The sequence below is a fragment of the Trachemys scripta genome, chromosome 8, assembly GCF_013100865.1.
Source record: "Trachemys scripta elegans isolate TJP31775 chromosome 8, CAS_Tse_1.0, whole genome shotgun sequence".
In the NCBI taxonomy this organism is placed as follows: Eukaryota; Metazoa; Chordata; order Testudines; family Emydidae; genus Trachemys; species Trachemys scripta.
The window spans coordinates 98,527,721-98,541,927 of record NC_048305.1 but is presented as its reverse complement, the minus strand read 5'-3'; the positions used below and the strand labels follow the sequence as shown (position 1 = coordinate 98,541,927).

General features: G+C 39.0%; 1 protein-coding gene across 2 annotated transcripts in view; it reads left to right on the top strand.

The window, feature by feature from the left end:
• The window catches only part of ZFYVE9 (zinc finger FYVE-type containing 9), a 99,669-nt gene that overhangs the window by 13,523 nt on the left and 71,939 nt on the right, over positions 1 to 14,207 (top strand). For both annotated transcript variants that reach the window (XM_034779658.1, XM_034779656.1), the window contains exon 2: positions 12,114 to 12,218. The gene's annotated coding sequence lies outside the window, so the exon portion shown is untranslated. The remainder of the gene's footprint in view (positions 1 to 12,113; positions 12,219 to 14,207) is intronic.

The following is a 14,207-nucleotide window of genomic DNA, read 5'->3' as shown; positions in this document are numbered from 1 at the left end:
TCGGCGGCGCTTACTACCACCTCCGCTGGTGGAGTTAGAGCGCCGATTCGGGGATCGATTGTCGCGTCCCGACGGGACACGATAAATCGATCCCCGAGAAGTCGATTTCTACCCGCCGATTCAGGCGGGTAGTATAGACCAGACCTAAGAGTTGAATATAGCTGGACCACTTGGTAATAGTGACCATAATATAATTAAATTTAACATCCCTGTGGCAGGGAAAACACCACAGCAGCCCAATACTGTAGCATTTAATTTCAGAAAGGGGAACTACACAAAAATGAGGAGTTAAACAGAAATTAAAAGGTACAGTGCCAAAAGTGAAATCCCTGCAAGCTGCATGGAAACTTTTAAAAGACACCATACTAGAGGCTCAACTTAGATGTATACCTCAAATTAAAAAACATAGTAAGAGAACCAAAAAAGTGCCACTGTGGCTAAACAACAAAGTAAAAGAAACAGTGAGAGGCAAAAAGGCATCCTTTAAAAAGTGGAAGTTAAATCCTAGTGAGGAAAATAGAAAGGAGCTTAAACTCTGGCAAATGAAGTATAAAAATATAATTAGGAAGGCCAGAAAAGAATTTGAAGAACAGCTGGACTCAAAAAGTAATAGCAATGTTTTTTTAAAGTACATCAGAAGCAGGAAGCTTGTTAAACAACCAGTGGGGCCACTGGGTGATCGAGATGCTAAAGGAGCACTCAAGGACAATAAGGCCATTGCCGAGAACCTAAATGAATTCTTTGCATTGGTTTTAATGGCTGAGGATGTGAGGGAGATTCCCAAACCTGAGCCATTCTTTTTAGGTGACAAATCTGACAAACTGTCCCAGACTGAGGTGTCATTAGAGGTGGTTTTGGAACAACTTGATAAACTAAACAGTAATAAGACACCAGGACCAGATGGTATTCATCCAAGAGTTCTGAAGTAATTCAAATGTGAAATTGCAGAACTACTAACTGTAGTCTGTAACCTATAATTTAAATCAGTTTCTGTACCAAATGACTGGAGGATAGCTAATGTGACACCATTTTTTAAAAAGGGCTCCAGACATGATCCCATCAGTTACAGGCCAGTAAGCCTGACTTCAGTACCGGGCAAACTGGTTGAAACTATAGTAAAGAACAGAATTATCAGACACATTAGATGAAGATAATTTGTTGAGGAAGAGTCAACATGTTTTTTTATAAAGTGAAATCATGCCTCACCAATCTACTAGAATTCTTTGAGGAGGTCAACAAGCATGTGGACAAGGGGGATATAGTGTACTTAGATTTTCAGAAAGCCTTTGACAAGGTCCCTCGCCAAAGGCTCTTAAGTAAAGTAAGCTGTCATGGGATAAGAGGGAAGGTCCACTCTTGGATAGGTAACTGGTTAAAAGACAGGAAACAAAGGGTAGGAATAAATGGTCATTTTTCAGAATGGAGAGAGGTAAATAGTGGGGTCCACCAGTGGTCTGTACTGGGACCAGTCCTATTCAACATATTCATAAATGGTCTGGAAAAAGGGGTAAACAGTGAGGTGGCAAAATTTGCAGACGATACAAAACTAATCAAGATAGTTAAGTCCAAAGTGGATTGCGAAGAGCTATAAAGGGATCTCACAAAACTGTGCGACTGGGCAACAAAATGGCAGATGAAATTCAATGTTGATAAATGCAAAGTAATGCACATTGGAAAACATAATCCCAACTATACATATAAAATGATGAGGTCTAAATTAGCTGTTACCACTCGAGAGAGATCTTGGAGTCATTATGGATAGTTCTCTGAAAACATCCACTCAGTGTGCAGCAGCAGTCAAAAAAACAGAATGTTGGGACTCATTAAGAAAGGGATAGATAATAAGACAGAAAATATCATATTACCTCTATATAAATCCATGGTATGCCCACATCTTGAATACCGTATGCAGATGTGGTTGCCCCATCTCAAAAAAGATATATTGGAATTGGAAAAGGTTAAGGAAAGGGCAACAAAAGATGATTAGGGGTATGGAACAACTTCCATATGAGGAGAGATTAATAAAACTGGGACTTTTCAGCTTGGAAAAGAGATGACTAAGGGGGGATATGATAGAGGTCTATAAAATCATGACTGGTGTGGCGAAAGTAAATAAGGAAGTGTTATTTACTCCTTTTCATAACACACGAACTAGGAGTCACCAAATGAAATGAATAGGAAGCAGGTTTAAAACAAACAAAAGGAAGTATTTCTTCACACAGCGCACAGTCAACCTGTGGAACTCTTTGCCAGAGGATATTGTGAAGGCCAAGACTATAACAGGGTTCAAAAAAGAACTAGATAAATTCATGGAGGATAGGTCCAGCCATTGCGTCCATAGCCTCTATTTGCAAGAAGTTGGGAATGAGCGACAGGGAATGGATCACTAGATGATTACCTGTTCTGTTCATTCCCTCTGGAGCACCTGGCATTGGTCACTGTTCGAAGACTGGATACTGGGCTAGATGGACCTTTGGTCTGACCCAGTATGGCTGTTCTTATTAGAATCTTCCCTATAATATCGAGAACTACCAAAAATATATACATTTTTGGACAACCTGATTTTTGATAATTACTATTTTTTTCAGAATTTTTAAATAGTTATCATAGATTACAGAAGTATCTTGATTGTCACTTACACTCGGGTGCCTTTACACCACTCTAGCAGTGAAAAGGAGCCTTAAAGTGAGTCTAAATGTAATTGAATCAACTCTAAAGCCTCTTAACGCTGCCAGAGTGGTGTAAAGGTCAATAAGAGTCAAGCATACAGAAATAGCAGTGAAGCCAATTCCAGCCCATAACAGTAGAACATTACAATTCTTGTACTGAGTTGCTAATTGATGAAGACACATTACACAGCAGGTCTTAATAATACAGTTAGATAAAGATTATGTACATTTAATAATGAACTTCATAAAAACTGACGACACAACAGTGACTAACGTTCATGATATCATGCAGGTGAACATAAATCAATATAAAGTAAATATGATAAAAGTACAAAGACTGCCATATAAGGGCAAATACAATTGTCACAGGATATTAAGTTCATCCTGATCCCTCCAAGGATATTTTAGGTCAAAAGGTATTATGAGAGAAACTTCCAGAGGTACCTTGTTTACTTTTGGAGTCTGATATAAAAATACCAGATTTCAGGAGTTTTAACTATTTTATCATCTATAATTCACAGATTATATAGCACTAACAGAGAGGGGACGTGGATAGGGTGATCAAGATTGTAGTAAATGATTGTTGTACAGATACACATTTAGCAAAGCTGACCACAGTTTTGTTCGAAAGTGGAAATAGCTAAGTGGTGATGAAAATGATTTTAATATTTGATAGACTACTATTCAGCGTGCTGAAATGGAATGTAGATGTACAGGCTTATCTTCTGTACAGATTTTTCTTTTTCTGAAAACTCTACAAAGAGCAGCTAGGTGGCTAATTAAACAGAATTGAGGTGATTTTCCTCTGTGGTTAATAGATCTTTAAACTTGGTGGACCTATAAATATGTAGTGGCAAGTGATCTTCTTTTCTTCAAGTTGCATGTTGTTAAACATTTGACTTTTACTATCAGATTCATTATCAGGTCTTCATGGTTTTTATAATGGGAATTGTTCTTTGGCAGTCCCCGAAGCTTAGTCATTGAATCTAGGAGACCCAGTCTTCATGAGGTAGTTTCCAGTTTTGCACTTGTTTCCCAAATATCAGGAACACCTGTGAATTTCTCATTGGCCTTTGCCATATTTCTGGGAAGTCATTCTGTTTTCCTCTACACAGAAGCTGAGAGAGCTAATTATAATCGATTACAGGAGTTGTCACAATAGATGATTGATTCATATTGAGATATGGGGCATTGTGCTTGATATAAGTTTACTCTTCAAGCCTGTTAAGTATTAGCCTTTCTTCCACAGTGACGTATTCTAATAGTCAATCCCTTGCCTTTCCCAAGAACAGACAAACATGCAAAATAAATTGTCCCATCTTAAAACAATTTGTCCCAAACTCTTATTTGATATGTTTTATTCTAGCCTTTATTAGGGAAATGTGGTCTATATGAAATTACTATAAGGGATGCACATTTGGATGAAAGATCATACTCAAAGAGTAGTTATCAATGGTTCGCTGTCAAACTGGGAGGATGTATCTGGTGGGGTCTCACAGGGGTCAGTCCTGGATCTGGTACTATTCAAGATTTCCATTAATGATTTGGATAATGGAGTGGAGAGTATGCTTATACAATTTGCAGATGACCCCAAGCTGGAAGGGTTTGCAAGCACATTGGAGGACAGGATTAAAATTCAAAATGGCCTTGACAAATTGGAGAATGGGAGTGAAATCAACAAGATGAAATTCAATATAGACAAGTGCAAAATACTTCACTTAGGAAGGAAAAATCAAATGCACAGCTGTAAAATGGGGAATAACTGGCTAGGTGGTAGTACTGCTAAAGAAGATATGGGAGTTACAGTGGAGCATGATGGAATATGAGTCAACAAGGTGATGCAGTTGTAGAAAAGGCTAATATAATTCTGGGGTTTGTTAACAAGGTTGTCGTATGTAAAATATGGGAGGTAACTGTCCTGCTCTGCTTGGCACTGGTGAGGTCTCAGCTGGAGGGCTATGTCCAGGTCTGGGAATCAGACTTTAGGAAAGTTATGGATAAATTGGAGAAAGTCCAGAGGAGAGCAACAAAAAGGATAAAAAGTTTAGAAAACTTGACCTATGGGGAAAGGTTAAAAATAACGGGGCATGTTTATTCTTGAGGAAAGAAGGTGTGCACGCGGGGTGGGGTGGTTCTGATAATCTTTAAATATGTTAAATATGCTGTGATAAAGAGGAAGGTGATCAATTATTCTTTATGTCCACTGCAGGTAGGACAAGAAGTAATGGGCTTAATCTGTAGCAAGGGAGATTTAGGTTAGATATTAAGAAAAACTTTCTAACAATAAGGGTAGTTAAACTCTGGAATAGGGCTCCAAGGCAGGTTGTGGAATCCATGTCACTGGAGGTTTTGAAGAACCAGTTTTACTGTCAGGGATGGTTTTAGGTTTCCTTGGTCCTGTCTCAGCCCAGGGGGGTGGACATGATGACTTCCAGCCCTATTTTTTTATGATTCTATGATTAGTGTCAAATTTGAAATAATTACTGTCAATTATATGTACTCTATTTGCTGATTTTAAAAAACAAACAAAATGTAACTTAGGTTAATTACATGTTCTATGGAATGGGTCCATGACTAAATTCAGAAGCATGAATCAAGTTTAAATTAGAAAAGCATGAAATATACTATACATGAGATTTCTGTGTTACAGTATTTCAAACTGGGACATGTGTGAAATGCTAGCTTGAATTTAGACTGCATAATGTATTTGGAGAGAGCTTTATCACATCATATCAAGGCCTATAGGTTGGGTTTCAGAGCCAACCCCCCAAAACTGCTCCTTTGTCAGCCAAAAGAGGTTGCGTAAGAACTGCATGTAGATTTCCCCTCCAGCTGCGTTATGAAGATCCTGCCTCCACAGCATTCTGAACATGTGTGGGTTTTTCGGCATGAGTATTTTCTGTGTCCAAAAAATAATTTTTCCTCCCTCTGAAGTAGAAAAGGGGTTTGTCTGCAGTGTTGGGCAATAGGATTTGTCCACTACTGTAAGCATTGCCATAGAGCGGGTGTCTTTTACCATCGGGGTGATTGATAGCGTTGTTTTCATTTTTCTTCTGCCCTTGCTAGTTTGACTGGGAAGCCATATACAGTGTTTCTTTGAGGCATCTGCTGTTAGGTATACTTTGCTGCTGCTCTGACATGAGTGAATGCCTTCCCCTCCTGGAGACTCAGCAGGAGACAAGAATGAAAATAGCAGCCTTAAAACAGCATGGGAAAAAAATCTACAGGAAAAATGCAAATATCGGTGGAAAAGTTAGTTTCTTTCATTCCTCCTTAGTGAGAATTCAGTTTTCCTCTATCTGTAAAATCACTTAGACGAAGATGGAACTAAATAGAATGAACAGAAGTTCGTTGGCTAATCTTTTATAGACAAAGAGAAGAGAGAATACAAGTTACAGTGGCAAACCTGAAACACAACTATCTAATCTTGGGTTACTCCACATTGAGTAGTAGGAGCAATGGAAAATTTTAGAAGATGAAAAATCCAAGGATACTTGGTATTTCTGATGCTGTTGATGCAGAGGAACCATTAGAAAAGTTTCAATCTCTTTTAAATTAACTGCATTTAATCCCCTACTTCCTGCTCTTAATAAAGTATTTCATAACCCAAATAAAAGATGAAACCATGGGCTCAATTCTTCTGATATTGACTCCAGCCTAATTTGTGGAGAGGGGGAAGTGGGAAGTCTGACAAATGAAAGGGGTCTTAGACTTCTTTTCTCAGGAACTTCCAGATCAACACACAACATTGCTATCCCTATGTTTTGAGATTTTTATCACTTGGATTCCAATTTTCTACATTGTTTCCCAACAGATTAAGACTGAAAAAGGTTAAAAAATTGTTGGGGGTTTTGAAATATAAAGGTTAAAAAATAGTTGTTTTGATGCTGTGAGGGTGTTTTTAGTGTCTCAGTTGTATGCTAAGGCTGTTATGTTTAGTATAGAGGTATGTGGTTCCAATGATGTTACAGAAAATTCTTTACTTCCAGAATACAAATAAAAATTTATTCTTAAAATACGGAGCTATGGTAGGTACTTTTTGGAGCTTTCTATACTAATACTGCAAGGGTATTTTACCTGATGGGTTTTTTTAGACTAAGTATTTTTTTCTCTTTAATAAGTCCCGGTGTTGTTTTTGTTTGGGGGTGTGTGTGGGGGGGCATGTTGTGTAATAGACAGAATTTTAAAAGTATTTCTTTTCCTTTCTGTCTAATCGCATGATTACAGGTTTGCAATGACAATACAAATATTTTTAAAATGCCAGCCCATGTTCAGGATGTAGTTTAAAGTCCTTTGCCACAGCAGAGATTTTAATGCATATGGTGCAGCTATTACCGCTGTCACATGTCTAAGACATTTTGTCAAACCTGCCATTACTTTTGTTTGGAATACGCTAGATAGAAACAGCCCTGTTCTTTATCTCTGCAAAGGATTAATAACTCTTTGTGAATTTTAGTGCTCATGAAAGACAACAGACTGACAGCATTGAAAACTGAAGTCTTCTATTATCCACAGAGCACAGGTAGAGCCTGTGTACCATCAATACAAGTTTCACCACACAGTTATATCAAGGCTGGATTGGAGAAACCAAATATAGGGGGAGACTCCATTCATTAATTTGCCTTTCCACTGAGACTGACAGTTTTGGATTTTTTGGTCATATAGACATATGAAATTGGGCTAAGACATCTAGTTCATAGAGAGGCTACCAAAGAACCATTATGAAGTATCAGGGGGTAGCCGTGTTAGTCTGGATCTACAAAAACAACAAGGAGTCCGGTGGCACCTTAAACACTAACAAATAAATACCTTAGTCTTTAAGGTGCCCCTGGACTCCTTGTCATTATGAAGTAGTAAATTCTTGTGTTTAGCAACCTTGAACTGGTAAAACACTCTGATTCCAATTATTAGCCCTTCTTGGACATCAGTTATCTGAATGCAGGTATTACAGATCAAACCAACTCTCACTAAGGGTATGTCTACACTACGAAATTAGGTCGATTTTATAGAAGTCAAGCACTCACTATAGGGGGGGAGGGATAGCTCAGTGGTTTGAGCATTGACCTGCTAAACCCAGGGTTGTGAGTTCAATCCTTGAGGGGCCACTTAGGGATCTGAGGCAAAATCAGTACTTGGTCCTGCTAGTGAAGGCATGGGGCTGGACTCAATGACCTTTCAAGGTCCCTTCCAGTTCTAGGAGATAGGATATCTCCATTAATTTTTTTTTAATTGATGTACTCCATTGCAAGGTGGTCCGGTGCCAAAATTGGCATATGCATGCCATTTATTGCCCTGCTGCAGTTAAGGAATACCATTTCCACAAAGCCAACCATATTTTACGCACATTGCCAAGAGTCATGGTCTTTGTAGCAGCATGAAATTAATGGCCCGGCACACTTGCGTTAACGCAGCTCCAACGGTGGACTTCCTGACTCCGAACTGATTTGTGACCAAGCAGTAGCAGTCTGGAGTCGCTAGCTTCCACACTGTGATCGCCACGCTCTTCTCCACCAAGAGGGCGGCTCTCATTTTGGTGTCTTTGCGAAGCAGTGCTGGGACGAGCTCCGCACACAGTTCCAGGAAGGTGGCTTCTGCCTCCGAAAGTTCTGCAGTCACTGCTAGTCATCCCAGACCTCCATAACAATGTGATCCCACCACTTACTGCTTTTTTCCTGTGCCCAAAACCAACAAAAAGAACAGGAGTACTTTTGGCACCTTAGAGACTAACAAATTTATTAGAGCATAAGCTTTCGTGGGCTACTGCCCACTTCTTCGGATGCATATAGAGTGGAACATATATTGAGGAGATATATACACACATACAGAGAGCATGAACAGGTGGGAGTTGTCTTACCAACTCTGAGAGGCCAATTAAGTAAGAGAAAATTTTTTTTTGAAGTGATAATCAAGCTAGCCCAGTACAGACAGTTTGATAAGAAGTGTGAGAATACTTACAGGGGGAGATAGATTCAATGTTTGTAATGGCTCAGCCATTCCCAGTCCTTATTCAATCCTGAGTTGATTGTATCTAGTTTGCATATCAATTCCAGCTCAGCAGTCTCCCGTTGGAGTCTGTTTTTGAAGTTTTTCTGTTGTAAGATAGCCACCTGCATGTCTGACATTGAATGGCCAGACAGGTCAAAGTGTTCTCCCACTGGTTTTTGAGTATTATGAAACCAACAGTCCACCATGTGCAGCTGCTCCATGAATGCCAAAAGTAATCTGGTGTTTTCTTTCCATGGCACACAGCAGGTCAGGCACCTCTGATTCCTCTTTAGATAGGTACCTCATGATTAACTGTATTACCATCTGCGATATGTTAACGAAAGTGACCACAACATTAGAGAACAGTGCAGGATTCATCCTTTCAGACGGAGATGGCGGGCACTCAATATATGGGGGCCATTGAAAAATTCTGTAAAATGCTGTCAGAAGCCCATAAAATGCTGGGACGGAAAACAGTGCATCACGGGACATTGAACCCACTCCCATGATGTGGTGTGATCCACTCTGCCTTTCCACAAGTCCTAGTGGCAGAAGGTGGCAAGTAGCACAGAGGGATAGCTACCCACAGTGCACTGCTCTTACTGTTGATGCTAGAGTTCCAACTGTGGACATGCTCTGCCGATAGAGGGAGCATAGTGTGAACATGCAGTAACAATGTTGCTATAGCACTTTTAGATTGTCGTCATGACTTTCGTCGACAAAACTCTGTAGTATAGAAAAGGCCTGAGTCTCCTTTCATCTCCTCCCCCTGCTGTCTCGAGGCCCCTGTTTACTACTTATATATAAATTGAGGTAAAACACACATTCCTTTGTTTAGGATAGACCTGTTCAACAACTTTTGCCTGGGCAGTGGTGTGTGGTTTTGAACACGTGCTAATAACATCATCCAGGGGTATTTCATAACTTTACATATAATGTTGCTACATACATTTCACTATGATGCTATTGACCAGTGAGTTGTTAGTTTTCAAATGATACCTCACAAGGCATATTTTGTACAAAAATTATTACAATAGTGTATATGGTATGAATACAGGGGTGCTTATTGTCAGAGTCCTATCGTAGTAGTGCAGGAGACAAAATGCATCAAATCATTATCAAATCAGTGAACGTGCTTTAAAATGCTCAAAGTAAACGATGTTTGAGGTTTTTTTCCTTCTTTTTCAGTTATAGTGATTTTGAGTTTTACTAGGCATACAGTTCTGAGATGGAAGTATTATTCTCCCACTCCGCCCAGGTGATGGTGTCCCTTTTAAGCAGAGGTTGATATTTGTGCAGAACTTAAGAGCATTGACCATCAAAGCTAGTGAATATTATCTGTGATTTTATTTTGATCTATTTCCCCTTTAACTCTCTTTATTAGGAAAGATCCTCTTTTACTATCCTCCTTATTTTTTCTCTTTTAAAAAATAAAGGAGGAAAACCTCCCTACATTTTAATCTATTTTCTGAAATGTCTCTCTCTATATAAATATATTGTATTTATATTTGTAAATGTGCACCGATTTTTGGGTTGACCTTCGTGGATGTTCCAGTGTACGTGGTATGGTATAAACAAAGGAGCATTTTGGACTGCAGGGTAATATTCTAAGAATTTTCTTTGGAGGCTGATGGCAATACTTCGGTTGTGTTTCCTTCTTCAGGTTGAACAATTAGGAAAAAGTTAAATTTGGTAGACAGGAAAAGGGACCAAAGAAAGTAGATTAGTTCTACTGTTTTCACATTTTATTCTTATAACTATTGCCCTGCATGCCCCAAATATTTCCTCTGTGGGAGACTTGTTTGCTTCAGGGGATTGGTAACACAATATGTGATTTTTTTCATCTATAGATTGTTGGTTCTAATCCAGTTCTGATTGGTAGTGATCAAAATCTGTTACTATCAGATAGCAGTTTGGTGGCCCACGTGAAATGCATTTGGTGACCAGGGTTTGGTTGACAAGTGTCCACATCACGTAGCATGAACAGAATTGTTACTAAGTGGGTCCCACTTTTCAAAATCTCAGCAGAGAGACCAAGAATTGAATGGGCCATGGAGGGTGAACTATCCTTTTGCCATCTACAGGGTGATCCTTCAGGTCAGGGAGGGGACATGGTAGTGTAGTGGGGAAGCTTGCACTGCTGTCTGTACCGAACCTTCCATGCTCATGGAATTCACCCACAGACTCACTTCTGTGTATGTATTGTTGCCAATTTACATATCAAGTGATGACAGAATAGAAATTCATTTCTTTTCCCCCAAGTTTTTGACTGTCTCCTTAACTTAAGGAGGCAGGAATATGCTTGGAAGCGCTGCAGTACAATTAGCATGCAGGAATGGTACTACCAGCATATGATGCTCTATGATTTTATTCCAGACTTGTAAACACCACTGTTGTGTTTGCAACTGTTCAATTCATTAGCTTCCTGGAATTATTATTGTGGCATATTTCTGAAGAGAACAATAAACAACCCTGGGAAAATAGTACTGCAACACTGAACATTGTGTTGGTCCATGGAGAGTTGTATTTTTTAAGCTCTTTCCATTTCAGTGGGGTTTTGTAAGAGTCTTTTCAAGCTGTGTCAAAGTATTAATAAACATAATACATGTTAGACAGTTGAAATGCATTAAAAACAATGTCAACACACTTTAAAATATGAGCTTCGTTTAATTGAATCCTTGTTCTATTTTAGGCTAGTCTTGGCAGTTGGTCATGTACTACTGGTTATGCTCCCAGTGTGCACGGATAGGTCATACTCTTGTGTTTACTACTACGATGCAGCCACATGAAAATGAAAACATGATGCTATTGAAGATGTTCTATTCAGAAGAGTAAAATACTTTTTCTAGGGATGCTTGTTCTGTTGCATGATCCCCCCCTGTTAAGGGGTGATGCGATGTTGTGGTGGTAGATTAAAAGCCTTTAGGAAATTGAGAGAGACTGGGATTGTAGGAATAATTTGGCATAAACACAGTTGTTTGGCAGTAAAAAAATCAGCAGGAAGCCGTTCGGAGGAGTTTCAAGAATTCTGAGTGTGAGAGTCATGAGTTAAGTATCAAATCTAAAGGCTTTTATTCTTGGAAGGCTTAATGTAATATAAAATAATTAACTTTATAGTAGGTCCATAAATTAGCATTACAGTCAAGGTCATCAAGGATACAAGGATGACTGCAGTTGGTGCCTCATTCTATAGGTTTACAATTAAATGAAGAATAATTGTAAGCAGGTAGCAACATATCCGTTACCACTGGTCTCTTCAGTCAGAATATTTCTGCTACTGCCCTCCAAAGTACATAGATCCTTGAATTAAAAGCTGCAAATACAAACTCAGTCATTTGGAGATTTGCAGCATTTGCTGAATGTGCTTGTGCTAGCTGCAACAAACTTCCTGTATTGAGAAAACATGGTTCATGACAGAATTACCAATCTTAAAGTCTGCTTTTCTTTTTTTCTTTTCAGAATCAAATAAAACGTACTGATTCAGCAGAACTGGCTGATTGTGCAGCAGTCGTCATGAATAGGCACAGGGTCATCTGTTTCTTAACACATGTATAAGATAAAAAGGTAAGAAGCAAGTAAGCGGCGTTGTTAATACAGTTATTATATAATGCTATACTTCGTTAATACTGTTATATAGTATTATGTAGATCAGGGGTAGGCAACCTATGGCACGCGTGCCAAAGGCGGCACACGAGCTGATTTCAGTGGCACTCACACTGCCCGGGTCCTGTCCACTGGTCCAGGGGGCTCTGCATTTTAATTTAATTTTAAATGAAGCTTCTTAAACATTTTAAAAACCTTATTTACTTTACATACAACAATAGTTTAGTTATATTATAGACTTATAGAAAGAGACCTTCTAAAAACGTTAAAATGTATTACTGGCACATGAAACCTTAAATTAGAGTGAATAAATGAAGACTCGGCACACCACGTCTGAAAGGTTGCTGACCCCGATGTAGATTATGATCAAGAAATAGATTACTTTAAAATGAACTAAGAATCTATATGGAGTGCAAACTCAGTTGTATGAATTAGACGATTTAATGATTTCAGACTTGCATTTTCCTTTTCTTTTTATTGGAATTAAGTTTATTTTAGAACAAGGTTGTGTTGTTTTTTTCACAGCCCCCAAATCTGTCTCCCTCAGGCTGTGCTGAGGACAGATTTCATCATCAGCTACAGACATATTTTAACTCTCTTAACAAGCCATTCATTACGCTTGAAGTGCTTGACTCCTCCTCTTTCCCAGGAGAAAAGTAGAAAGGTCACTACTGTGTCCTGGAATAGAGTGCAGACTTGACCAGCACTGCTAGGGGTTGAAGCAAGTCCTCAGCAGCATTGGATCTAACACATTACTTACCTGAGTTGATGTGCAATCCCCTGTAATCATGCTGTCAAACAATGACATTGCCTGGAATCTGAAACAGACAGGATAAAAGAGCAACTTATATATATTTTTTTTCATCTGATCACAGACATTGCAGTTTTCACCTCAGAAATCTTACATTTGTATTTGTGATCAGGTCTATTGTAAATCATTCTAGTATTGTCTGGTAAAGTTTAGTGAAATTTCAATGTTCACAATTAATCATTGAGAAGGAATGGTCTGAGCACAGGATGGGGAGACAAGAAGTCCTGAATTCTGATCCTGGTCCCTTTTATGTTGGGTTTTTAGGCAAATCCTCTAATCACATTGCCTTATTTTCCCATCTGTTAAACGTGGATAACAACATTTACATACCTTCCTTATATAGGTATAGTAAGGTGTCAATGTCCATAGAGCCCTTTGAAGATCAAAAATACTATGTAAGTCCAAAGTGGTGATGTTGCTTTCTATCAGTAAAGTTCTGTCATCATTTCAATCAGCACACTTTTTCCCGCCCCCCCCAGGGCTAGGTAACTCTGACATATAAAATTCGTTCTGAGTCTTATTTGAGAAGTTGGAATAAAAGTGTCATCCATATAGTATTTTAATATAAATTATTTTAATATCATGATATAAATCAGCTTACTGTATAAGTTACAGAGGAATAAAAAAGGCAGTGCTTTAAAATATTCTTGTTAAATATGAGTCTTCTGGGAGCCAGGAGGGGAAAATGGTTGCTTAGATCTGGAGCTGCTGCTCAATCCCACTAAAATCCACCAACATCCGCTATTCTAAAGCCATGGTTTTTGTCTCTGGGTGGTTCATCCTGCTCTTTAACATCTTAGTAACGGGTGGATTTGCTTTTGAACCTCCTTTCCGCCCCAGACTCTCTGCAAATTGTAAAGAAGCAGAGGCTCTCTGAGATCCCAGTGCAGGGCAGTATGGTGCCACTCATGGAGGAGGCCTGGATCAAGTCTATAAAATGCTAAAGCAGGTATTAGAAGAGCAGATCCTACTTAGGAAAATATCAGAAGATATCCCTGAAATTAAAGCCACAACTACAGCACACCAGATCAGTGTGCCAGGGCTGGCTATCCTCCAGGATTGGGGAAGGTGAAACTAGAATCTCTACTTTAGAAGACAATATGGGCTCGTAGAAATCACTACAGACCAACCACAAAGTG